We start from the raw sequence: 26,801 nt of genomic DNA, 5'->3' as shown, positions 1-26,801 counted from the left end.
GAACCTGGAACAAAGACCAAATAGCCCCACAACTCAGGGCCTTTCAAGGGGTTTAGATGCTGGGTGCCAGGACCCGGGAATGAAAATACCTGATTCTTGTTCCATCACAGCACCACACCCTACGATCATCCCCCAAGCCATTCAGCACTTAGACCTGGAGACCTAGCAGCAGGCTTTCGGCACCTTGCGTCCACAAAATGCCATCCCCGGAAATATTAAAGACCATGGAAAAAATGTAGGGTTTCTTTTTCGGATTGAAATGTCTACTTATTTCAAAATGAATTAGTAGTTCTCTGGATTTCGTGATGTTTAATTCATTAATGATAACCACAGCTCGAGAACTGGAAGGGAAATTGCTTCCAGGATAAAATTAAATGCGCAACTCTAAGCAGTGATTCATGGCTTTTCCTATCTAAATTACTAATCCACGTGACAAACCTGGTTGGCAGCACAAAAAAGCAATACGGTTTCCCCCCATTGCCTTTATATTCTTTGCAGAATTGTTTTGCAAACTGTCCTAAACCCAAGTCTGGGATAATCCCCCAGCTAGCAGCCCCCACTCCGCTGTGGAATTTAGTACTTAGACTCTCTATTGGCGCAAAGAGACTCAGAATGGATTAACACTTTTGTGTCTCGGAAGAGTTTCTCCATATTCGGTTTAGACGTCTATTCCAAGTTGAAGGTAAAGCTTCCCATGATACCTGTTCCGACCCTCAGAGAAGCCGAAGTAAAATCCATGTGAAACTCGGAAAACGGGGCATTTTCTTTACATTTGCAAGGAAGGCAAGCCAGCTGAGGTTCAATTACAGATCCCCGATGGAACAACCTGGCACTTAGAGTAACTGCGTTGTCTAAAAGACAGCATAACATTTCCTAAATTTCCCGAAACCCAGGCTGTTCTGCCTCCAAAATTCGCTCTCAGGTCTGCCCCTACCACTGGGGGCTAAGGGACACACAGCAATATTCAGGCCACAGACCACGCCCTTCCCCCACCTCCCAAGGTGTCTTTCAGACCAGCCGCTCTCTGTCCCCACCTCTTAGTGGGGCGCCAAGGCCCACCCGGGCACAAGAATGCACTGTGTCATATCATCAGTGAAACTTTTTTTAAGAAGATTTATTTATTTATGTATTTATTTGAAAGGCGGAGTGACACAAGAAGAGGAGAGAGACAGAGATCCATCTTCCACCTGCTAGTTCACTCCTCAAATGCCTACAACTATGAGGAGTCAGACGGGTTAATAAGCAGTCAGGTAGGCCTCTGTGGAAATTGGGGGTGCAAAATGCTTGCTCCCCTCAAAAGCTATCTTTAGCAAACCTTTAGCAAAACAAAAGTGCCTGCCCACTCCTAGGGAGCTTCCAATATTATCTTGAGGACAGCATGAGCTTTACTGTGAAATGAGGTACCTATCCCTCCCTCCCCGGGTGGCTGTTTTATTTTATCATGAGCAAGCCAGACAGGACAAATAAGAGTACAAATCAGGTCTTTTGATGGGTTTTATCCCCGCCTTGTAGCTGATTGTCAGTTGATTTCTTTCTTCCCCAAAACAGTGCTTATAAACTCCACTGCCATCAGCCCTTCGGGTCTCCCTCTCTTGGAAGCCCTCACTCATGGTCACTTTGGCGGGAGCTTTCCGATTTAATACATCCTGCTTGTCTCTCTTCCTTGTCCACATGAAAATTTCTTTCACATGAGACAAAGAACTGAAGTTGCGGCTTCACCATCACGGTGTAACATAACCACCAGGAACCAGGAACTCCTCACATGGCTGGCAGGAACTCAAGTAGAAAAGGGACTCAATCCCAAGCACTCTAATATGCGTAACCAGCTGCACCCCAACACCCACCACAATGTGAAACTTTAAAAAATGAATAGGGGCTGGCAAGTAAAGGCCCTGCCTGTGATGTCAGCACCCAATATGAGTCCCGGCTGCTCCACTTCCAATCCAGCTCCCTGCTAATGCACCAGGAAAAGCAGCAGAGGATGGCCCAAGTGCTTGGGCCCCTGCACCCGCATGGGAGACCTGGAAGAAGCTCCTGGCTCCTGGCTTCAGGCTGGTCCAGCCCCAGCCGCTGCAGCCATCTGAGAAGTGAACCAGTGGATGAAAGACCTCTTTCTCTGTCTCCCCCTCTGTCTCTGTAACTGACTTTCAAATACACAAATAGATCTTTAAAAAAATTAAATAAAAATCAGACTCAGAGGTTTGTTCCAAAATGGCTCAGTAAAGCCCCTAATGAGTGGGGGGGGGGTTGCGGGGGGGACACAACATGGGGAGATTTGTGGGGACTTTTCACAGGCTCTGTCAGAGAATTTTTTCCACCATCATCAAATGTTACTGAAGTAGGCAGGCATATAGGTTAAAATTGATCAGATTTGTGAACTGGAAGACCACGCCTTTGCCATGCCCCTGTGTGGCCTCATGCCCCTACCTGGCCACACCTGGGTGCCCAGCAGCCAATCAGGTTAATTAACCCCTCCCCTTTGGAAGTGGGTTAAAAGCTGGGCCATGTGGCCTGGCCGGCTCTTTTTCCCTGGCCTCTTGCTAGGAAGGGGCTTGCTGTAGCCCCGCACCTCCAGGGCGCGTGGCCTTTGGGCCATGTGCTCTAGGCTTCCTGGTGCTCTGTATGAACCCCCATTCACTTCTCTCTCCTAAATAAAGCTCTCACTCTCCTATGCATCTTTCTCACTAAATAAAAGCTTAAAACGTACCCTGCTGCCTCGTTTATCTGTGCCGGTATTTAGAATTCTTCTCTAAATGTTAGGCAAGAACCCTCTTGGGCTTATTAATATCGGGGATTTAGTAATAAGCCTGTGGTGAAAGTGTAAGGCACCCCAAATTCCAGTAGCACATGTGGCACCCTGGATAGCATTTCTAGGGAACTTTAAGGGGCCACATTTCAGGGTAAATTTTAGGGGGTCTTCTCCGATTTCATTACGATGCTTGCTGGCTCCCAAAATTTTGACACAAGCCTTTTTGAAGTTTAAATGTGTTCAAGAATTGATAATTCACAGAGAAGGAATCCAAGTGTCACCAACAGCTGACCAATGCCGAGAGATGACAAATTCTTTAATGGTGACTGCTTTTCACTGTTGGAGGGAATGGGGAAGAGTAAAGAACCATTTGAAGGAAGCACAGTCTTTTTCACTCTAAGGAGGGAGTGCACTCCTACAGCTGCACCATTCCCGTGATCTCTTTGTGACAGGCGGGTAAGCTGTACATAAACCAGGCTGGACTCTCCAGAGCTCCCATCCTACCAGCCAGGTGCATATTATGACCATGAACTCGGCATCAAGCAAAGGCAGATATCATTGGCAATGCAGCAGGAAAAGCAGATAGCAACTGAGTCCACAGTAATCACTCAAAATGCTCCTAAATCCCATAAAGTAGCCACCAACGTCCTGGCCACCCAATTCCATGAGGAACCCCACTGTATTGTAAACATACACAACACACACACATAAATATAGCTCTACTGTTAGATGCGTTTAGCCTTAAACCAGTTATGCTAGCTAAAGTAAACATTAAGTCCATCTGCTCACCTTTTGAGAACTGAACAAGCCTCCCAGGGCCCATCTGGATACCCCGGCTCCTCTTCTGTAAAACTCTCCAAGGAGATTCATGGGAACAGGTGGAGCTGGGTGTCCCATGTCTCCCTCTGCTCACGGCCAGCACAAGTATGCACAACAAATGGAGGTTGGCCTTCAGATGTTGCTGCAGGCTTCCAGTATGTGTCTGTCTTTGGTTCAGGTTGTTTCTTCCAGGGAAAATCACGTTTAAAATATTGCCCAATATTTCTCTTTTCTTGGCAGTTAATTCAAAGTCTCCAGAACAGCTACACTTGCTCAAGATGGGCTCAGACCGAGACAAGGAGATGGAAGTGAGTCCAGCCCACCTGCCCCTTAATGACCCTGTAGGGCGCTCACCCTGAACTGGAGCATCCAAAATGGCCAGGACTTCAGAGGGGACTTCAAACTGTCCCAGGGAATGAATGCAAAGTTTAAATTAGTACTTTGCCTTGTAATCTGTGAATGGAAGGTGCTGTAGGAGTGCAGATGTCAGCAACCGTCATCCCAAAGACAACGACACAACAGAATGACAACATGTACAACTTCACACGTGACTTCACAGCAGATTGATAATCAATTGCCTGTGCTTGAGGCTCTGATGGTTCCCACTTCAGTGATTAGACGGAAGAACTTTTAAAACACTCATTTGTAGGAACACTGTTTTATACACATTTGAGATTCTTCAAAAAGATTTTTAGAATGCTCTAACATCTTGCAAGTCATCTTGTTTGTTCTATGAATTTCCCAATTTCATCATTCCTTTTTAAGCAGGACAAGCTAAAGCAAAGCTTAGTCTTGACCATTTCAATGACCACAAAATGCTACATAGCAAACTCTAGGGAAATGGAATTTCTGGATTTTCAGCTGCTGACTCTACAAGCAATTTCTTGGTGGGGCCCAAAGGTGTCGCAGAGACCTTCCGTTCTTATTTCCAAGCAACTCAGGTGTTGGAAGAAACGGGTCTGCGGTAAAGATCCATCTTTTGGGAACACAGGAAACACAGCCCTACTTCTAAACAAATGGGGCACAGGGAGCTACTGTCGCCTCATTCAGAGATTCCACTGCTGAAGTTTCCAGATGTGGGATGCCCATCACCCCACGGCAGACAGCATTAGAGGGGAACACCCAGAGACCCTCTTTATGAAGTAAAACAACACAAACACCAACTGTACTCCATGTGTTCTCCTCACCCTTCCACAAGGCTACAGCGAAGTTTAGCACCAAGAACTCTGGTAAGAAGAAAACCTATGTGTGTGTGAATGTGAGCATGTATGCACACAGGCAAGACAGACCACTACATGCCCACTCACACAGACACCTGGAAGCGTATTGTCTTCCTGTCTTCAGACGAGCCACTTAACCACCAGCCACCTCACTTCCATGCATCATGAACTTGGCACAACAATGATAAAGACAAAATGAGACTGTTTATAAGCAGGTGGATAGGACACCAGGAGAGAGATGGTGCAATTAGGGCTTATATCAGAAGCACTGGCATTTTCTGATGTAGGCTTATACATTAGACTTGTTCTTTCTGAATGGCACCTATGGAGGAAGAGGGTCAAGTCCACCAGCTCAGGTTAGACATCACCACATAGTTTGTCATATCCAGGGAGATATTTCCAGTTCTTCCAAACCTCACCTTCTTTTGGAAAAAAATAATTTGAAAATATAGAAATATTATTTTCCTGCACCCACATTTATCACTAATCCCCACGCAGCTTTTAGGATTATAAAGAGGCTGAAGAGGGGGTAGGGGTGTGGAAAATACTGCAGAATGCCTCCGCATGCCAGTGAGGATCTGGCTATACTGACTATGGGGTTTGTCTTGTAAAGCCACAAAAACACAGCATCGTTGTAGGTCTTCGCGTCTGACACATTTCTCATCCTTCCCTCGCACGTGGCTCTGGGCTCTCACCTGCTCCAGTTTTCTTGCACCTCCAAGAAGAGAGGGAGGCACCATGCCTGTCACCTCACCACCTGGCTTGCTGTGGCTCAAGAAAAGACTTCAAATGCCAGGCAACTCAGTGGCTCAGTATTCGAGTCTTGGCCAAGAATGAGGCCTAAGCTCCTGCTCCCATCGGCCCGTGCAGGTCAGAGTGTTACCCTTCACAAGGACACACGTCTCCCGGACACAACTCCCAACAGGAAACAAGAAGGAAAAGGATTCACGCCGAAGTGGCCACACATCAGCTTCAGGCTCGGGTCCATCAATCATGTAGTCCTCGGGGCCTGCCTCCCGTCCTGACCTCAGATGATTGTCCGAGGATTAAGTGAGACAACGCACACACACACACACACACACACACACGACACCGTGCAAGTGACCCCGGACATAAGCTATCGGAATCAACCTCCCCATGACACCAGGCTGGGCAATGCAGAGACATTTGCTCAGGATCACAAGGCTGATAAGCTGAAAAGAAAGTGCATCTCCCCCCAGCCCCACCTGTCATGTGCTCAAAACTCATGCTGTTGACACCACACTGCAGACATGACTTGCTAAGGGTAAAACTAGGAGTGTTCTGCAGCCTGACATTGCTCTGCAGGGCTACCATGTGAGCCCTGGGAAGGTAAGCTGGATTCTAGAAGCTCAACAGGATGGCCTGTTCTGTCGGGGACAACTCTGTGAGACGCAGAGGCTTGGTCCATCAAGTCACCTCTTTTTGACTTGGTTTCCCCAATTCTAACCTGGGAACAATTGCCTTGGGAGGAGCTAAGCTCCTGACATCTGGACACATTCGTGACAAAAGCTAAACCTCCCTCAGGGAGACTCCAAGAAAGAGCGTGTATAGGAAGGTGGCAAACCCAATGCCAGGTTCCTCCCTAGACTGGAAGTGGGCACTCACACAGCAACAGGCATGTGTACTTTCAAAATACTGCAAATGACCTCGATAATGTTCTGTTGAAAACTGCGCATTGGGGTGGGCATGTCTGCAGTTGGGATGCCTACATCCCTATTGGAGTGCCTGGCCTCAAGCCTGGGCTCTGCTTCTGATTCCGGCATCCTGCTAACCAGAGGCAGCAGGTGATGGCTCAAGTACTTGGGTCCCTGCCACCCACATGGGAGACTCGGACTGAGTTTCCAGCCTCCTGGCTTTGGCCTGGCCCAGCCCTGGCTGGTGCAAGCATTTGGGGAGTGAACTAGAGGATGAAAGATTTCTCTCTCTCTCTCTCTTTCTGCCTCTCAAATAAAGTAAAAAAAAATAGTAACTTTGAGTTAACTCTGGGGAGTCCAATTTTTAATCTCCAAAAATATTCCTGAAAACTCACCTATTTCCATAATCTACAGCACATCTGTAAGTAGGCCTCTTTCTTTTCTGGCTTGACCTACATTTGAGAAGCATTCACTATTCTATTGAAGCAGACTTCCCTCAAAATAACCTCATTATTCTTGACTTCCACAATTATGTCATTGATAGAATTACCACTATCATGCCTTTAGCAGCTATTTGTGGCACTATAATTTCCAGATGAATGTCTGGTGTAGAGACAAGATAGCCACAATAACATTATTCACGACAAGTCAATCATGACTCGAGCAGACAGCACCACGGAATAGTAACGGCTGTGTACCAGCACTATTGCCGATCAGATTCAGGGCTTCCCTCTCGCACACAACACCACCAGCTCGAGCCTGAGCAAGCTACTAGATTTCACCATGCCTTCTGTCTGCTCATCTGCAAAAAGAGGGCAGAAACAGAACTTACTCCCGAATTACTGAACACGTTAAACTGGGTAATCTCTGGAGAGCGTCACAGAATACTTGGCATTTACTCAATGTTAACAATTTTTTTAAACTTACAGAAGCACAAATAAAGATAACTAATACTTAAAATTTGACACAACATTTTGTAATTTCCAGACTTACAAACCAGTAGTTCACGGTGACAAGGCTTCCATTTTCTGCTGACAAATTAAACTCCTGATTATTCAAAGTCAGACAGACTAGTAGCGTAAGTTCACCCAACACATTCTCGGATGGACTAAAACTTCCTCCTCTATAAACCAAGGAAACGGAACAGGCCCAGTCCAGGATCCTGACTAATTGGTGCTCGTTACTGGGAGGTTTTAGAGGCTGATCGGGCTGAGACCTTATTAGTAAACAAGCCTTTTAAAGGAAAATGAAAACCCTTGCACCCCCCAACTATTTTCCTAATCTATGCTAATAAACCCCCAACTATTTTCCTAATCTATGTTAATAAGCATTCGTTCTATTTATTCCTGAGTACTCCTCATACCACATGGAGTGAATGTTGTCTAATTAATTTGATTTTAGAAATATCAAAGCTACTTCAGATTTCCACCATTGTTTTACCCATCTGGACCTGAAAATCTACCCTAACATCTGAGATGGAATCAAAGGCCAAACCTCGCAGACATTAGCCCCAGTACAACTCTCACGGACCAAGCAGAAGAACCAGTCAACACAGTCACTCTGTCTTTGGACTCAACAGCTAAGAATAAGCCAGTGGTGAGAACCAACACATTATACTGCTCGTTACGCATATAGGATGCGGCTACCAAGAGGAAGTCAGTCCAGGCATGAGAAACATTTTCATTTGCCAAGGGCCATTTGGATATTTATAACATCATTTGCAGGCCATACAAAATGGTCAACTTAAAAAGTAGCCCGCTATAGATTTCTTGAGTTTTGAGTCCCACCTGCAGCTGCCTGGGCAGGGCAGACCAGACGATTCTGCAGGCTGTATACGGTCTGTGGGCTGGCGTTCCTTAACCCTGGTGTACACAGGAAAGCATGAGCTCCCTGGCATCCTCAAGGAGACTATGGACCGGTGGAGACAAAGGTAGCACTTCACACATTCACCGGTGAAGGAAAACAAGCGAGGTGCCTGGGATGCAGAGACGAATCAGACAAGACGCTGGGGGCGGTACAGGGCATTTCCAGCTGGAAGCAGCCAGGGGTGGGAGTTGCACAGGGAAGTAAAGGAAGAGTCAGGACCTGACCAGATGGACAGAGGAAGAAATGAGCATCGTAAGAGGCCACAGCATGGGCAGAGAGGCCAGCGCAGATCATGCCTGCGGAGTCAGCGGACCGGTTTGGATGAGGGTGAGAGCAGGCTTCCAACCAGCCTCCTAGGCAGGGTCCTACATGGCACAGTCCTTATACAATATTTATAATATTTATATTATAAAAATTATATATTATATTATAATGTAAATAGTATAAATCCAAGAGAAACCATAACCAACCTGGGAATTGTAAATATCAATGAGGCTGTGCTCTGTCACCTGTCCTTTCGCAGGCAGCTCACTCGAGTCTCTCCCTCCCTCTGCTCAGCCTCAGACGCATGAGGGCCATCGGGCATGGTTTTCTCAAGTCACAGCTCCGACTCCTCTATGCAACACTGTTTCCAAAGTGAAGTCTTAAGTTCTCCCAAATTTGGCCCTTTTTTATTACTCACGCAGTAGCTAAGACTAGAAAATCTGTTTGTCTCCTGCCTCCCATTCAGTTGGTCTGCAAAATTCTACGAATTTTGGCTCTGAAATGTCTCCTGCGTTCATTCACCCTTCCCATTCCTGACACCGTGCCCTGGGGTCCGGTCTTCAGTGCATCTCCTCTGGAGCCCCAGGGATTTCCCCGTGTCTTTCCTGGTCCCCAAGCCACCAGTGGCTTCCTGCCAAATGAACCCAAGGCCTCCTTCCTACCAGCCTTGCCCACCCTTTCCCCTATTATCTCCACTCCCATATGCCACACTCCAGCCACAAGGCACTATTTTTGTCTGGAAGACGAGACCCTCCCTCCCCCACCACCTTCCTCTTGTTAGTTGGGTTCCTGCATTGGAAATGCTCCCCCTGCCCCCCCGCGCCCACATGTCCAGATAATCACTACCCACTCAGCAAGGACACTGTCACATGCTACTTTTTCTGCAAGACCATTCCAAATCCCCCAGCAGGAAGTGCTTCTCCTGCCTCTGAACTCCATCATCCTCTCATCCAGTACCACCTGCGTGGCACCCCCGCGTATGGTGATCTGACTCCACAGGGTCCTGCCTACGGGACCATCTCTGTATAAAAATAATCAAATCAGCATGCTACTTTATCTTCTAACATGAAAGCATCATCCATGAATTATGGAAGATATAAGAGCGTCAGCTGACAGCTCAGATAGGAAATCATGTTTGACCCATACAAAAAGAAAGCAGTGGTAATAATTCTTTCTAATCATCACATACAGATGTGAGCTGAAGTGATGAAATACAGACCTCATAGAAAGTACGTCTCCTGAGAAGAATGAGAAGGCCAAGGCACGGGGCCAGCTCGGTGGTGCAGTGGGTTAAGCCGCTGCCTGCAGCACCAGCATCCCATATGGACACCGGTTCAAGTCCCTGCTGCTCCACTTCTGATCCAGCTCCCTGCTTAAGCACCTGGGAAGGCAGCGGAAGATGACCCAAGTCCTTGGGGACCTGCCACCCACATAACAGACCCAGATGAAACTCCTGGCTCCCGGCTTCAACCTAGCCCAGCCCTGGCCATTGCAGCCATTTGGGGAATGAACCAGTGGATGCAAGACCTCTCTTTCTGTGTCCGTCTCTCCCTCTCTCTCTTTAACTCCTTCAAATAAATAAATGAAATAAATCTAAAAAAGAAAGAAAGAAAGGCAAGGCCAAGGCAGTGTGTCCCAATGGGCTGCAGCATCAACCTGGAGCCATCAGCTCAGGGTGCTCAAGCCATCTCCAGTCTTCGCGAACTCTGAGTTTGATTTAAATCATCATTTAGCGTCTGTGCTTCCATCCCCCACCTGTATAACAGCTATGGACAGTATCTTCCACTGACTCCACAGCACTGCTGAAGCTGACAGCGCTGTACCCAAACACTCAGGGCCTTCCGTGGCGCCACTGTCACGGCGTCAGCCGTCCTTACTTTCATTCTGGCCAAAGAACCCCTACACTCATGTATTTGGCAATTAAGAGACCAAGCAGGATTTTTATTAGGAAAAAAAAAAAAGAGACTTTACAATTGTGTCTTTGTGAAGCCGGATTCGCTGTACTTCCTGACAGGGATCCTGACGGACAGGTGCCCCTCGGTACAACCCCGTGCAAACAGAGCAGGCCCCAAGACCACTAAGCCAAACACACAGCTTTCAGCCGGTGAAAGGCTCAGCCACAAACAGCCAGGGTCTCCCATCTGACTTAGGCATTTCGGTCCATGGTTCTGCATAGACAGAACCACAAATACAATTAATTGCTGCAAAAAGAAACATAAAACTGTGCACTGAATTTAGTCCGATAAATAAACAAGCTTTTGGCTTCGGCGATCTACAGAACACTAATCCATGGTGTTCGGCAGCACTGAGCATCTAAAAGTCCATTTCAGAGACTGTCATGTCATGCCGTGATTTATTTATTAATGGTGCGGGGAACAGCTGTGACTGCAGGGCATCAACATCTGTCATTTTCCCCCCAAAAGGTTAAAATGTATTAAGCAGAAATTGCCACAAATCTCAGCCCGAACTTCTGCGGCACACACATACACACAGTGGAAAGAAAGCTGCTAGGACATTAGATGTTTGATTGCTTTCTACTCAATGTGTTCACAGCGTAAAGTTTCATCTTGGAGGCCAGCGCCGCGGCTCACTAGGCTAATCCTCCACCTTGCGGCGCCGGCACACCGGGTTCTAGTCCCGGTCAGGGCGCCGGATTCTGTCCCGGTTGCCCCTCTTCCAAGCCAGCTCTCTGCTGTGGCCAGGGAGGGCAGTGGAGGATGGCCCAAGTGCTTGGGCCCTGCACCCCATGGGAGACCAGGAGAAGCACCTGGCTCCTGCCTTCAGATCAGCGTGGTGGGCGGGCCGCAGCGGCCATTGGAGGGTGAACCAATGGCAAAGGAAGACCTTTCTCTCTGTCTCTCTCTCTCTCACTGTCCACTCTGCCTGTCAAAAAATAAAAAAATTAAAAAAAAAAAAGTTGCATCTTGGGCACATGTCAAAAGTATTAGCAGTAGGAATCAGACATTCATATTTTATCATCATTTCTGAGAATATACAGAAATTAGAAGAATTACAGTAATAAAGCTAATGTGACATAAGAACAAACACATCTCACCCTTCCCCATGGTTGGAATCTACTTTTCCCAGCTACCTACAGTGCTGGCCTGGTGCCTTAGGCAAGAACCCTGCATCCCAAGTGTCAGCGAGATGGACAGGAATACCTTAAAGTCTCAGGGGCCTACTGCAATGAAGGTTTATCTCTCTGATGCCTTTATCACACTGCACTGTAATGCCACTTGGCAAGGCACTTTCTGCCCCACCGGTTACTCAGGGCCCCAGGCTCCTTCCACCTGGTGGTCCCAGAAGCTTCTGCATTCTCCCTGAGCCCCCCGCAACCCACCAGCACATCAGCAGGTGAGTGAGTGTGCATAAGGCACCCCCCTCAGAACTGCTCCTCACTTCACCCACCTCCCACTGGTGAGAACCAGTCCTATGCCCACCTAGAAGCAGGGGCCTCCCAGGGCACATTTCCAATGTCTGGAGTCACCTTTAATGACCACAACTGGGGCGACATCTGGCATCTAGTGGGTAGAGTCCAGGGATCCCACCCAATATGTCCACAGTGCACAGGCAGTCTCCCTACAACAAAGAATGATCAAGCCCCAGATGTCAACAAGCTGGGATTCTGGTGGGCGGTGGGCCAGTCTCGGCCACAACCACACAACACATCTACCCTCCGCTCTACCAGCACTTCCCACTGACACACACTACTCAAGCCCATCAAGGCCTCGGGCCCTCATTATTCATTCATGGGCTTGTTCATTCCTCCATTCATCGGTCCAAACTCCTTAACAAGACAAGGTCCCAGCAGTCAAAATGCTCCTAATGGGGCAGGGGCCGCAACCACACGCAGGGGGAAGTGGGATCAGAACAAACCAGTGGGAGGGAAATGGATTCTGCCTGCAGAAGCTGCAGCGAAACCTTCCAGGCTGCACCTGTTACAGCTTTCCACGAAGGTGCTGTGTTCTGTGGGGGGAGAGAGCAGGTGCAGGGGAAAGGTGTCCCAGGAAAAGCGAACTGCATGACCAACGGATGGGAAAATGATTTATTCCCCCTTTCTGGTATAGGGAGACATAATAACTAAGGCAGCAGAGCTGTAAAAAAATGTCTTTTGGTTCTGTTTGGTAGGACGAGGGTACTTCAAAAAGCTCACAGAAGCGTTGAGTTAAAAGATGTTTACTTTGATGAAGACACTTCTGAAATTCTTCAAAATATACATTTTCCGTGAACTTGCTGAAGCCCTCTCACGTAGTCACGTCAGCGTCTGCTCGAGTCTCCCACCCAATGACCTACACTGGCTTTCCCTCAAGTGGCCCACCTAGAAACACTCCACACCGCCGCACTTCACAGACACCTGCATTAGCACAGGGCAAAGCTCAGGCAGCAGCTGCAAAGCTCGCTGCAGATGTCCAGAAAGAACCTGCTGCCAGTGTCTTCAAACAAGGCTGCCTCCAAGTCAGCCTTACACTGACTCAGGCACACAGGAGACCAAAACACACAGCCCTCTTCCCAAAGACAGGCCAGCGGGAGAGTCAGATCTCTCCCTAGAGTGATGCTACCCTGAACCAGATGTGAGCAAAGACTTTTCATTTCTTTGGATCCCTGGTCCCAGTGGTGAGCGTGCAAGAAGACACACTACATTTCCCAGTGTTCTATCCCAACCAGCAGGAACAGGCCATGGGGCCTTGGACAACTCACCTGCCTTGCAGACAGTGCGTTTAAAGCCCTTTAACCCACCAGCTATTTTATTTGGGTTCTCCTTATCTCCCTGCCACCCAAAATCGTCTTTCAGCTGTCATGAAATACATCGTGGAATCCAACACGGTTTGGGATGCAAAATATCTGCTAAACATCCATGTCATGTGGTGGAACATTATCAGTAACAACTTCAATTTGCTTCGGGCAAGATGCTTTTAATTATGAAGCCAGCGTTATCATGCAAACAGCAGTCCCGGATTCTGAAGCTAAAAACTGAATGTAAAAAGACCCTACCCCTATACTCCTACACCGGGTTTCACCCCCATTCTTTTCTTTACTCATTCTTCCTCCCTCCAACTGCTGTCTCTCACTGCTTTCCTGATTCCACTGTGCTCAGCTTTGGGAAAACAAAGTGTATTTAGCCGTTAAGTACTATAGATTATATCGAACGACACCAGTCACCTGGCACTAAAATGCCTCATAAAGGAAGGAATTTGTTTCTTGACAAGCCAAAATCTCAAGAGAGAAGTAAAAATGAGGGGAGCAGACTTCAGAACCCAAAGGACCCGGAGCTGTTCAGATGCGCTCCCTCGCAGGGTGAGCTGAGAATTCCAGACCGCAGGCAGACAACAGGCAGACAACCTGCAATGGGGTCCTACTCCCTGGGTAACCACATTCCCCTTTATGCAATCTCCCAGGGCTGTGCTTTGCAACAAAGATGTGGACTCACAGGAAGGCAGAGGCAACCAGAGAAAGAGGAGGGGCTGAATCAGCTTCTCCGCACTGCCTTCCGAATTTACAAGGAATTTTAAATCGTCTGGATGGTGGCTCTTTGTCGATCTCCATTGCAGGCTGGACTTGACCACAACGAATGTGATTTTATGAAACACAATAGAGAGGGTTTGGCACCTCTGTGGACAGGCTCCACACACAAGGTGAAACCAGTCTGGGGAGAAATGCACTCTTTTTCCTTCTTAGTGAAGACATTTTTCCCTGGGAACAAACAAATGTCTTGTAGGGCAGTGTGACTGCCTTGAGATGCAATTCTCAAAGACCTGATTTATTATTTTGTTATAAACCCAAGGGTATACGAACGATTAATTTTTAATAGATCTGACTTCACTGCTGGGGAGAAAGAAGTAAACTACTGACTGCAGAGAAACGCTAACTCTTTGAACTAATATTGAGCATTTGGTGTGCAGAAATAAAAGCAATTTATTAAATGCATTCCGTGTGCCTACATTATTCCCTGCCATAGACAAGCCATTTAACTTTTTCTTGGGTGAAGTCATAGACGGTGAAGAAATCTGGCTCACGGGGAACAGTGAACACGGTATCTCAGGGTGCAGAATGATGACCCGGCAAAGGGTGACATAAACACCTGACACCTGCTCTCAGGTGCTACGCGCGTGAGGTGAACAGAACTGGCAGCCAACACACGAATTGCTCTTCCTGGCAATCGGCTCTGGATCCTGCCTGCAAAGACCCTGTAGCCCAGATGGACAGCTACACTTCCCAAGGAGAGAAAGAACACGAAGGGTTACGAGCCGAAGACCAGAAGAAGCCTGTGCCTTCTCTAAAGGCCTTATCGGTTTCCATCAATCCCATTTCAGGTCCCTCTGCTGTGCCTAGAGTCAGGCCTAGTGCCCTCCCCAGTGCCCATTTGGCACTACAGACCCATCATGAAATGTCTAATCTTCGGAACGAAACACTAGATGCTGTGGACACAGGGCCCCGGGCCCAGCCCATGCTACCATCATGTTCACAACATGGGCTCTTTCCAGCAGCACCGTAACTGGGAACAGATGACAAGAGAACTCCCCTGCTGGCAGTGTGTGGTCCCAACAAGGAAAACAAAGACAGAAAGAGAGCAAGTTCCTACATACTTACACTCCATATATCGGTGCGAGCAGAAACCCAGGGCATATTGACGGGTGTGCATTTTCCAGTCAGCCCCCGGGGACCCAGAGAGACACTGGCACAGACCTACTCAAATCCTATTAGCAGCCACCCAGGCTCGATGGGAACGTGGCTCTCAGAGACCCCTTCCACTTCTCTTCGCAGCCCTCAAAGGTATTCCTGAAGAATAAACTGATTCCACCCTTCCTTCCACAAGTCGTCATTGAGTGCCTACTGCATACCAAGCCCTGTGGAACAATCCTGCTAAGCACAGCAACTTGCCACTGCTTACGGGGGATTTCTGAAGCATCTCATTAACTGTAAATCTGCATTGTTGAAATATACATCGAGTTTGTGTATTTAGATTATACAGTCTAGTCTCCCCACCTCATCAAAGAGTTCTCTTCTTGGGGCGGGTACTGTGGCGCAGCAGGTTAAGCCACTGCTTGGGGCACCCACATCCCATATCAGAGTGCCTGTCTGGTTCAAGTCCCAGCTACTCCATCTCCGATCCAACTTCCCAACCCATGCCTAGGAGACTGAGGTGATGGCCCGAGTACTTGGGCCCCTGCCACACCTATGGGAGACCTGGATGATGGAGTTCCTGGTTTCTGGCTTTGCCTGGCCCAACCATGGCTGCTGTAGGCATTTGGGGAGTAAACCAGTGGTTGGACTCTCTCTCTCTCTCTCTCTCTCTGTCACTTTATTCTTCATATAAATAAAGAAAAACTTAAAAAAAAAATGAAGAGTTCTCTTCCTTAAAGTAATAATCGTGAAAAAGATCCCATTTCACAAAGCAGATTCCCAGACAGCTGCCGAAGCCACACTGCCTTCTCCTCCTCTCGTGGTCTTCCCTGCTCTCTCCTGCCTCTGCTCAGTGTGCCTGGGTATCTTGAAACATGTTCACTCTCCATGAAGTCTTCTTTAAGATGCCAAGCAAGGCTCACAGAACAAGACAGGACCCCTAAATGGGGCACCAACTCCTCCCAGCGTTCCTGGAAGTGCTCCAGTTTTCCAGTGGAAATTTCCACAAGCCAGGGGTGCTCTTTGTCAGGAGCAAACTTGAGGGGAGTCACCCAACCCCCAGAAGCTGGACCCTAGGTAGGAGCAAGTCCAGCAGAAGGGCTCCTCACTTCCCCCGGGATGAGAGGCCCAAGGGGAGGATTCAGAACCCTTTAAGGAAGGCTCAGGTGGCCTGCAGGCTACCTCAAGACCTCTTGTCAGACTTGCTTCCTACAGCACCTTCCAGTGCCTTCCAGCTTCTTCCTAAGACCTACGCATCCAACTCCAAGGCTTCCCAGTGGCCAGGTTCACAACGAATGAAGGCTAGAATTGTCTTGGATGCGCTTATCTCCTTGGCCAGCTTAAGGGCTACTTCAGGCTAGGCCTTGCCTGTCCATCTTACACTTCCGGTGAGCACAATGCCTGGTGCATGGTGGGTGCTGACCACAATGGGCGTTAACAATAGCTGCCATTAATTCAGTGCCTGCAAAGTGTGAAGCAACAGAATATAAATCATCCTATTCCCCCAGGAGCCACGAGACTGACTCACCCCCATTTTGCGGATGAAGAAGCCAAGGCTCCACTGGAACTTAAGGGCAAGTGACAGAGCTGAGACTGAAACCCAAACTCATCTCACTTCTGGAATCCTCTTTTCTAACTACTCAACTGCATTAAGACTAAGTAAGGAGGGCGTGTATGGGGAGAGATCAAGAACTGAGAGAAGAGCATCAGATATATTTATTTTATTCTCTCCCATTATCAAAAAAAAAGGAGAAAACCAAATTAATTATGAGTTAAGCAGGCACATTAAGCAAGGTGGGGATTTTTATTAGAATTATGCCTGGCCCAGAGAAGTCATTCAATATTTCAATTAATAAATACAATTTTTACCCTAAATGTGATTTAAATAATTGACATTAACGTTTCAAATGCTTTTTATCTCACCACCGTAGGCAGACAGATGGATCCCTACATCCAGTTTCTGAAGTGCTGGATGGACAGAGCAGGAATGCGTGCAAGGGTATTTATCCTACTCAGGGATGCCTCTTCATCTGCATGATTCAATTAGCTCCCAGTAACAGGGGGCTCGGACGTCAAGATTTCAATCCAGGAGCACTCCAACCACTTCAGATTTCTTATTATTCACCTGCAGACGCAGCTAGTTTGCAAAGTTACCCCAGAGCACACAACTGCAGGACAGTATCCACCAAAAACTTTGTTTTGAAGATGTTTATCTCAGCTCAGCTCACCAACCTTCCAACTGAGAACGTTGTGTTGGTGTTAATGAATTCCTGGCCATCTTCTCCAAGCAGCTGAACATATTTCCCTCTTTCATAATAACACTCTCCATAATGATCAAGCATTTCAAGGCTCAAAGAAGTTTCTATCTTGTGAATGAGTATTCCAAAATCAAAAGAGGTGAGGTAAAACAGATGTTTATCACAAAGGTATTTATGCCCACGAGTTAATTACAAAGGGAGATGTAATAGTCAGTTACAGCAACCATCCCCCAATCCTGCCAAACAGACATCACAGCCTGGGCCTCCAGATACAAGGGTGGCCTGCTGGGCGGGAAGTCCTAATGCTGCTAAGGTCACCAAGGAAAACCTTTTTTCTTTTTCTTATTAGTTTTTTTGTTTGTTTGTTTTTTGTTTTTGCAGAGGGGACTAGCAGACAAATAGCAGTTGAAAAACAGATATCAGTGACAACTAATTTTATTAGAATGATGACTTCAGTAAAAATATCCACCTCCCAATCATTGGTATGCACACGGCACTCTGTTTAATTCAGCATCTAATCATTAGGAACGCAAAGGGGGACGTTCTTAAGTTTCTGTTTTTTTCTTAACTTCTTTTAATACCCCAAGCCAAAAGTGTAATTCGAAGGTCACTCTCTGTGTTGTCAAGACTCACCAACGATTATTTATGCTGGCAAACACAAAATGGGATCAAATCCCAGCCAGTCCTCATCTCGAAGAAGCTTGCAAAAGAGCTGGGATGCTGCCGGACTCAATCGCTCTATCTGCGAGTCTGCAGGACCCCTTGAAGGCGACTGCACCCTGCAGGGCCAGGGTGAGCAATGGCTGGAATGGCCCCGTTGACTGAGACTCTTGGGATAGGTGCTTTGATGACAAAAGACATCATAGGACATCTTTTCAATACAGCTCCACTTCTGCAAACTCACTGGGGTTCTGTTCTTAGCAATTAAACAGAAAGAAAAAGATGTTTCAATCTTGGGCAATAATACATGACAAGTGCCCTTTGTAGAATGAATGAACCGATGTTGAATGAAATGAGAGATGAAGGCAATCTGGCCAGAGAACTTTGGAGTAATAAAGGATGGCTAAGGGCTAAAGTGATCGACTCAAAATTTTTATTAGAGTTACTGCTGAGTTGAGCCTTTAACAATAAAATGTAGGAAAAGAGAACATTTTTGGCTGTAGAAAGTGCTAGAAGAAAGAGGCTAAAAAAAGCATTTTGGGGGGAAAGAGTAGTTTAACTGTCCTAGCTAATGTGGAGTTTTAAGCCAAGGTTGCAAAGGAAGTTTGGGTTCAAGCCGGGGAAAATTCCATGAAAAACACTGTAGAATATGAACTTCCTGCCTCACTCCAGGAGGCTGGTAAGTGAGGGTACGAATGACCAAATGGCTCACTGCTCTTGTAACATGGACTGGGTAGGAAATTTAGGAGGTGGGCTGACCTGAGAGGGACCCACAGGGGTTCTCAGCTAGGATGCGGCAGTGGAGATGGAAATTAAGGGATATGTGGGAACCGTCACTAAGTTTTTCTGTTAATAACAGAATAGCAATAGAGTAAAAGCAATCCTGCTCCCCACGTCCACGGTATCTGCCAAAGCTTTTACCAAACTCTCATCGGTCCTTGTCGAACAGCAATGGGGCAATGCAGTAAGAGTGTGATCATCTGGATATATAAATAGAAAAGGTGCATTTCCTTGGGAGGGGGGAACGACATGGTGAGAGTGGGGAGAAGCAGACAATACTTGGTCAGCAGGTGTGCTTTCCTCTTCACCACCACCTTACCACTGCCTTCCGGTATGACGGTCTGCTAGAAGCCCGGATGATGCCAGAATAAATTGTATTATGCAGGATCTTTGCGAGGAGTCTTATTAATGCAGGAATTAATCCATCAAGTAGTAAATAAGGCGTCTTTTCTGACTCATTCTGTCCACTTCCCGTAGATCACAAGAAGCTCTGCACAACTCAAAGAGAAAGAACAGAGCCCAGGCTTCAGCGGCAGTGACGATACACATCGTCTAAGCCAGGGACCCACGCCTCCAAAACCCCCCAAGGAAATGCGGCTCATGTATGTTCCATGTAAGGAACAACCAGAAAACAAAAAATCCTCAAGCCTCTAACAAGGATATATTCTCTTCAAACTGACTTCCACCCAGATGCTGAATGTTGGGATACACGGTGTAACAGCCCAGGTGTGGGGAAGACACAGGAAAGCCAACGACTGACTTCCTCCTTCCCGAATCACAGTGAGTGAACCACGCCCATGCACACGCAGCACCTAAACACCCGAGCAGCCAGCTTTGGTTATGAAATTAAAGCGGTAACAACTCAGAAGCCACGTAAGACACAGAAATGCATGTTGGAGCTTCCCAAATATTTTCACTACTAACCCCTCAAGGCTGAATTTTCATCTCAATCAGTCTGTACCTGCCTCTCCATTCTACCCCAGCCACCCCGAGTGTTCTTGAATGGTCCACTTCTAGGACTGGTTTTCCAGCTGCTTGTCTCCCAACTCAGAAGCCCTCTGGGTGTAAGAGCGTGCCCTTGAGTGAAGCTGGACCAGAGGGACCCCTTCAGTTGATCCCCATGTTCTCCAGCGTCACTGGCTCAGGGACTAATGCAGTTTTCCATGTCACTTCTATATCTGAAGGGCTGTGTTTCTAAAGATGACTCTGTCAAGAGGATGACTGGGCCAGAAGCAATACTGCTTTGCTAAGCTGCATGCTTATGTTGAAAGTACTTACCAAATCTTAAAAATCTGAATCCATGCATGCTGTTATCACAGTGTAAACAAAGATCTCTGAGTGACCAGCTCTTCACGAAGCAAAAGCTCTCTACAGCCGCCGACTGCTGAACGCAGCCCCTTGCAATGCTTATTCCAACAGCACACAAGTCTTTTAGTGGAACACGCAACAAGGAAGGCTTTAAAATTTAGCACCTGCACCATCACCACAGTGGCTGATGTCCCAGAACCTTCTGGGTATCCCGAAAGTCCCAGTGACCAAGCCTCTTGCCCTAATCGCTTTCGCTCAACATCAGACTAAGAAGGTGACCTAAGGTTACCTTAAACCCATTCCTGCCCCTCTCTGTCTTATCTGCTGCCCTTTAGTCTTCGCTGCAAAAGGTCACCTCTCAGGTGACACCAGGCCCACCTGCCTCTTCTGGGCTGTTCCAGACAAGCTCAGGAAGTCTAGACAACAGGCAGGTGGAAGGGAGAAAAAGTCTGTAAGCATCACCTATTACATAACACTAAGCTCACAACCTCCTAGCACCAGCCTTGGAAACACCTCCATGGCCTATTACTGTAGAATAATCAAGCACTCAAAACAGGCAAAAAGAGAAAGGCTTGCTTGCATTGTTATTTGATGGCCAGTGTGCAGTCCTGTTAATAGACATTGTATTGACACATTAGTAGGTAACAGGTTGGGATAGCACCAGATTCTTTTAAGATATTTATCGTTCATTGATCCAATGTTCTGGAAACACCCAATACACACCAAGCCCTAAGCTGGGCCCAGTAAGACATACTTAGTAACCTCATCTGGGCCAGGTCACTGTGGAAGGCATTTGTGATGTTCCCCTGTATCCAGGTCTCCCTTTTCAGCACAAGAAATGTTCAACTGTGGTTAAATAGGGTCTTATGCCTAACTCTGGCCCAAGCAAACTGACTTGTGGTTCTGGCTCGCAGGAAGCCTGCAAGTCCAAGTCCAGATCAGGCCTCTGTCAACCTGGGTCCCTGGGGGACTATAAGGAGCAGGGCCCACCTGCCAACCACGCTGGACACATAGCACGGGAAAAGGAGAGGCTGTATCTAGCCACCCAGAAGCGGAGGTATTTGTTGCCGCAGCAAAACCCAAGCTATCTTGCTGATCCGTCACTGTTTAAAGAGAGGGAAACTCTAGTGAAAGCCCCCCCTACCACCACTGCCCAATCCGCCCATGAGCCAGATAACACAGAGGAGCAGAAATCTCGTCAAAATCCAAGTGCGACAGGGTCAGAACGCCATCCTGGAAAGCAGGAAGTGTGGACAGGACACACGGCTTCAGGTGCTTCTGAGAGAATAAGGAATGAAAACAGAAACGCCTCTCGGCACCGGCGGTTCTAATCACCCCTCTGGAAGTCAGCGACCCAGAGTGGAAAAAGGCCACCTTCCGACAAACAGGCCAGGCCCCTCCCAAAGCAGTGAGCTCCCCAAACAAAGAGGCACTCAAGGAGAGGCTGGATGCGATCAGCATATTCTCCCTGGGTTCAGCTCTCTCTAGCTTCGGCCCGCCTCTCCCCTATAAGCTCTGTGAAGGTTCACTCCTGTGTCTCTGGTCCCGGACCCCTACCCCTTGGCACCTAACCCCAGAGCCCATTATCTATCAGGTGCCTGCAAAACAACCGCTGAATGAATGCACATCTCTGTAGAAAGGCCCTGGAGCCAAGGGCCTAATCACCTCCAGCGCAGAGCTAAACCCAGACAGACCACAGCCATCTGGGGGTGGAGAGCCTCCTTCCAAAACCAACACAAAAAATTAACCATCAGTGCAGCACTTCATTATGATTTATTACTTTACACAACTGGAAACCACAGTGAATCGAACCCTGTTCTGTGGCTATATTGGTTCTTGGGCGTGCACTGACACGTGCAGGCAGCTGCTTTCCCATGTGGAATTTTGTGTGCGAGGTATTTATTTTTTCTATTTTTTTTTTAAAGCCACACCTTTTTTCGATCGCATTATTACAATCTCTATTATCTCACCACGTGGTCTTTCTTCTGGCAGCGTGGAGTACACACCCTGCATTATTGCTGACATGAAAATTACTTGTCAAAATGCCTCCATCCCAGCACCACGCTACACCCGCACCCTCGCAGAGCGTGGGCCCAGGTAACTCCTCTGCCTCTCCACGGGACTTTCAGACGCTCCTCGGCACCGTAAATGCCAGCGTCGCCTTTCAAAACAAAACATCCTCAGAAGTGAATGACACATCTTGCAAGTTTTTTGACTTTATTTTTCAAGAGTTTGGAGGAAGGGGGAAACAGACCCCATGATGCCACTGCTGCAGTGCAAAGCAGAGCACCGGTGCCTCTAACCCCCCGCAGCCTCCGTCCTCCTGTAGGGGAAACCTGGAGCCCTTCTCCATCACCACTCTGATTCTCTGCTACTTGTGCAGGACGCGAAAGACACTGCCCCCTAGGAGAAAGCGCCAGCGCCAAGGTGTCCTGCTAAGCCTGAAGGTTATGTTTTCATTGCACTCTATCAAGATAACCCCAGCGCTGGGTAGGCTGACATCAAAACAGAACTCTCCTTGGAAAGAAAAGAATAAGCCCCAGTTTTTGGAAAAGAACCAACAACCTAAAGATAAAATAGAGAATGAGAATCTAATGGTTCATGGCTATATAAATGGAAACTTAACTAAAGCTCCATTTGTCTGTTCTCTGTCTGCTCCTCCGACCACCTCCCCCTTCCACCTCCCAGGAACTTACTGCCAGCTTGTCTCTCTCGATATGGCAAACACTATTAGAACGGAGGGAAGAGACGCGAATTCCTAAGAAGGTCACAGCATTTAACCAATGCCCTAGTTGAGCGCTGGTCAAATTCACAATCAGCCTTGCCATGACATCAGCCTTGCAGTGACTGCTTTTCAACAAAGGACTCCCCACCTATAGAGCGAAGCCAAAATGCATTACTGAAAGGTGCTACCAATGCAAAGCCCACCTCCAGACACAACCGCCTATGCATGTGTCTGATGCGCCCCAAATCCCTCACCAAAGGAATCCCAACCCCGCAGGGCACCCTGCCCCCCGGGGGCCTTCCTCAAAAGGAAGGGATAAAGTCATTTGCCATCTCTTCCTCTGACCCAGGGGTGTCAGCAGCCCCCACTCTTTCACACAGACGGCAATGGGTGTTGATGCAGTAGCCACCCAAACAGCCCTGGGCCAGCGCTGTCCGCCCCAGCGACCCAGGGACACCCAGGCGGCTACCCAGCGTAGCGGGGGTTACCTGAATCTGTCACCGAGTCCCTCTCACCCCTTCTGCGTGATGACATCAAGTGGAAACGGTAGGCGTTTGGGGAGGCAAGAGGCTGACAGGGAGAAAGCGCAATCGAGCCAGAGCTTTGTTCCGCCTGCAGTGGAACACATGCAGTCAGGGTTAGAGACGCGCAGCAGAGAAAGAAACGCACGCACCCTGCCGGGCCGGCGGCGCGGGAGTGGAGCAGGAGCACTGGGCGCGGCGGAGGCCGGCGGCGAGGTGCGCGGGGCCGGCGGACGGGGAGGGGGCGCACCGGCCGTAATGATCTCCCGGGGGGAACAGCCGCCTCCCGGACCTCCGCAGTCCTCCCCGCCCCCAAGTTCTCGGCCAGCAGAGCCTCCACGAGCAACAGGGATTCCCGAGAAAGAAAGCGGGTTCGGCGGAGAAGAGCACGGCGGGGCGAAACGCACTGGGTACGCCCGCTCAGAGGGGAATGCGGGCGCCTCGCCGCCGGTGCACACACCGGCGCTGCATTCGCCAGCATCCTCGCGGCGAGGGCCCCCGTCCTCAGGCTCAGCGAGTCACTGTCGCTCCGCTTTGCCCATTTCTCCACTCCTTCCACCGCCGTGCGGCGCCCCCACCCCGAGCGGGCTCGGGGGCCGGTGCTGGCCGAGTCCGCTTTGTCCTGCCGCCGTCCTCCCCGGAGCAAGCGCCCCAGGCGCCAGTGTCCGCACAAAAGACCCCCAACATCTGGCCCACCGCTGCGCCCTCTGCCTCCCGGGAGGCGCCCAGGGGCAACTTCCTAGGGGGTGGAACTGCACCCCACGAGGGGGCTGGGAGACAACGATCCGAGGGGTTCGCGGGCTGGACGGGGTGGGGGGGGCGCAGCTCTGGGGCGCGCGCACACGCACGTGCACCCCCTCCAGAGGCGCGCGCGGCGCGGGCACGAGGCGGGCTCCCTCGGACCGGAGCTCCAGGGGGCATCCGAGGACTCGGTGGAGCCGCGCGACCGCGCCGCTCCCTAGCCCCAGCTGCACGCCCAACTCCGCCAGCGCTCGGGGGAAACGCAACTCCGGGGACCACCACCTCCCCGGTGTCCCGGGGCCGCCCTGCAGCGCTGACCCCGCAGCTCCGCTCCCCGAGACCCGTGGGGGGGCCCTGCCACCGTCCCAGAGATGCCCCCCAAATACCGCCGGCGGCAGCTGCCCTTTCCCGCTTCCCTGGTTCGGGGCGCAGACATCCCTTCGCGCCTCGCTCTGCGCCCCGACCCAGGAGCGGGCAGAGCGGAGAAACAAACCGAAACTCACTGACCTTCCTCCGAGGGCTGGGGCACCGGCTACAGGGGCGGCGGCGGCGGCAGCAGCATCGCTGGGTGGTCCCGGCGCGCCCGCCGGGCTCCACAAGACGCGCGCCGCGGGCCGCCGACTCCTCCCGCCGCGGGCTGCGGGGCGGGCGCGGGCAGAGCGGCGGCGGCGGCGGCGCCTGCAGCCCCAGCTCCCGGCCCGGCCCCTCGGGCGGCGCCCCCACCTGCTCCGCCACCCTCGGCGCCTGGCTCGGACGCCGCGGCCGGGCGCTCGGAAGCGAGCGGGGGCTTTGTGTGTCGCGGCCGGGGCTGAGACACCGGAGGGGGCGGGAGGCCGGGCTCTGCTCCCCGCGGCACCGCCCCTCCCGGCGGCTCCACCTCCTCCCCTCCCCGCCCGTCCGGGACGTCGGTCTGTCGGTCCCGAGTCGCCAGCCTCCCCCGGGAGGAGCGGCTCTGCGCGCGCGCCCTCGCACTTCCCCGGCCTCGTAGTCCGGGTGCCCACCCTCGACGTGGTCTTGAGCCCCACGCGGGAGGCGGCCGACCAGGAGTCAGGTGTAAGAGGAGGCCGCGCCGGCGCGGGGGAGGCGGCCGGCGGAGGGGGAGAGGCCGTTGCGAGAACCCTGTCCGCAGCTCGGGACCCGGGACCGCGTCAGGGTGCAGGCTACACCGTCGTGGTTCCGGGAGCTGCCCTGGATCCGCGTCAGCGCCCGTACTTTTTGGCTGTCCCCAAAGTTCACGCAGTCCAGCCGGGGCGGTGCCCTGCTTTCATGGAGAGGAGGATGCATCCCAAGGGGCCTGGATGGACACTGCACCCCCGAGATCCCTCGGATGGGGCACAGAAATGGGGGAGCAGCCAGGTGCACGTCCTGGTGGTCCTAGGGAGAAAGGCACCCTGTTCCCCCGCCTTAACGCCTAACTCAGGGCCCACCCCAAAGCCTAACTCCTACTTTAGGGACACGCTTTGAAGGACTTACTGTCCCCAGGTGGTCTCCTGCCCCTTGAGTTACTGCCAGTCAGGAGCATGGAGGAGGAAAGGCGCCCATCAAGGGTGATGTGCACACTCACCGGTGCCTTCTTAAAGGAGCTCTGTGCCCAGTGAAAGCCTCGAACTCTGTGGCTCTGGTTATGCCCACCATCCAAGGCTCTGGTTAAGCCCACCATCCAAGGCTCTGGTTACGCCCACCATCCAAGGCTCTGGTTACGCCCACCAGCTTTCCCAGGTCTCCAGCACCAGGCTTCAGCGGAAAGACTCCCAGGCTGTCTGGATGCCCTGAAGGCTCATCCACAAGCAAAGAAGAACTCCCATTCTCTCTCCAAGATAAGAAAAGGAAAAGGAAGCCGACTGAAATTCCTAACAGACTGGACCCAGCCTTCTCGTCCTGTCCCACAAATACTACCTGTTGGTGGTGTTTCCAGATGCACTGTCATTAAGCACAGGCAGAAAATAGGTCAGTTGGAGACACTAAAGCAGATGGGGACCAGTGTCACCGGGGGCCAGGCGTTGCTTCCTCCAGTCACCTGGCCGGTCCTTGCCCCACTATAAAGTCCACGTGCACCTGAGAGAACTGACAGCCACCTGTGCATTTCAGAAGCTGACGGTAATATTGCTGAAGACCTTAAGAAGCTAAGCCTCACCTTCAGGGCAGAAAAGACTTATTTAAAAAAAAACTCTTAATAAGAATCTAATGAGAGTATCAAAAACTCTGATGTTGGCCAGGAGTTTTCAATAAGGAAGGTCTGTTATAATATCCCCAAGATTTTTCTAGGCAATGTTAGTCTAGAAATATTATTATACAAGAGTGACTTTAAAGACTACTTTTAAGAAGCTAATTTCAGGGTTCAGTAATTCAAAATGCTTCGACTCCTTTTTAAGCTGCATTTCAAGACAATTCTTTGGGAGGATTCAAGTATCCAGCATGGTGTGGGGTCCACACAGCCACCCTTCGTCATTCATTTCTCCTGCTGATATTTTGCTTCTCAGAGCATCACGGGTGTTCTGCCCTCTGTCCAGTCTTGTAAAGTTGTCACACCGAGCAGGTTAATTAACTGGGGCAGACTGGGATAGGCCAGTTCCTAAGGTCTGCTGGGGGTCAGGGCAGGCAGGCGGCAATAGTT

At 49.9% G+C, this 26,801-nt stretch overlaps 1 protein-coding gene across 9 annotated transcripts in view; it reads right to left on the bottom strand.

Annotated features, from left to right (window-relative positions):
• RNF152 (ring finger protein 152) overlaps positions 1–25,870 on the bottom strand; it is a 78,006-nt gene extending 52,136 nt beyond the window's left edge. The window contains exons 1-5 of one of the 9 annotated variants that reach the window (XR_016213912.1): positions 24,695–24,834; positions 23,414–23,537; positions 22,897–23,073; positions 19,212–19,390; positions 11,544–18,363 (exon numbers count right to left, since the gene is read on the bottom strand). The gene's annotated coding sequence lies outside the window, so the exon portion shown is untranslated. Of the gene's footprint in view, positions 1–11,543; positions 19,391–22,896; positions 23,074–23,413; positions 23,538–23,598; positions 23,863–23,906; positions 24,238–24,694; positions 25,002–25,751 lie in introns of those variants that run through there. The other 8 variants (XM_051851160.3, XR_016213913.1, XR_016213914.1 and 5 more) reach the window with 8 other exon arrangements.
• Between the last annotated feature and the right edge of the window lie 931 nt (positions 25,871–26,801).

Source organism: Oryctolagus cuniculus, chromosome 10 (genome assembly GCF_051225735.1).
Source record: "Oryctolagus cuniculus isolate XC-2025 breed Fujian yellow rabbit chromosome 10, ASM5122573v1, whole genome shotgun sequence".
Taxonomy (NCBI): domain Eukaryota; kingdom Metazoa; phylum Chordata; class Mammalia; order Lagomorpha; family Leporidae; genus Oryctolagus; species Oryctolagus cuniculus.
The sequence above is the reverse complement of the archived record's forward strand: the minus strand, read 5'-3'. Positions and strand labels throughout refer to the sequence as shown.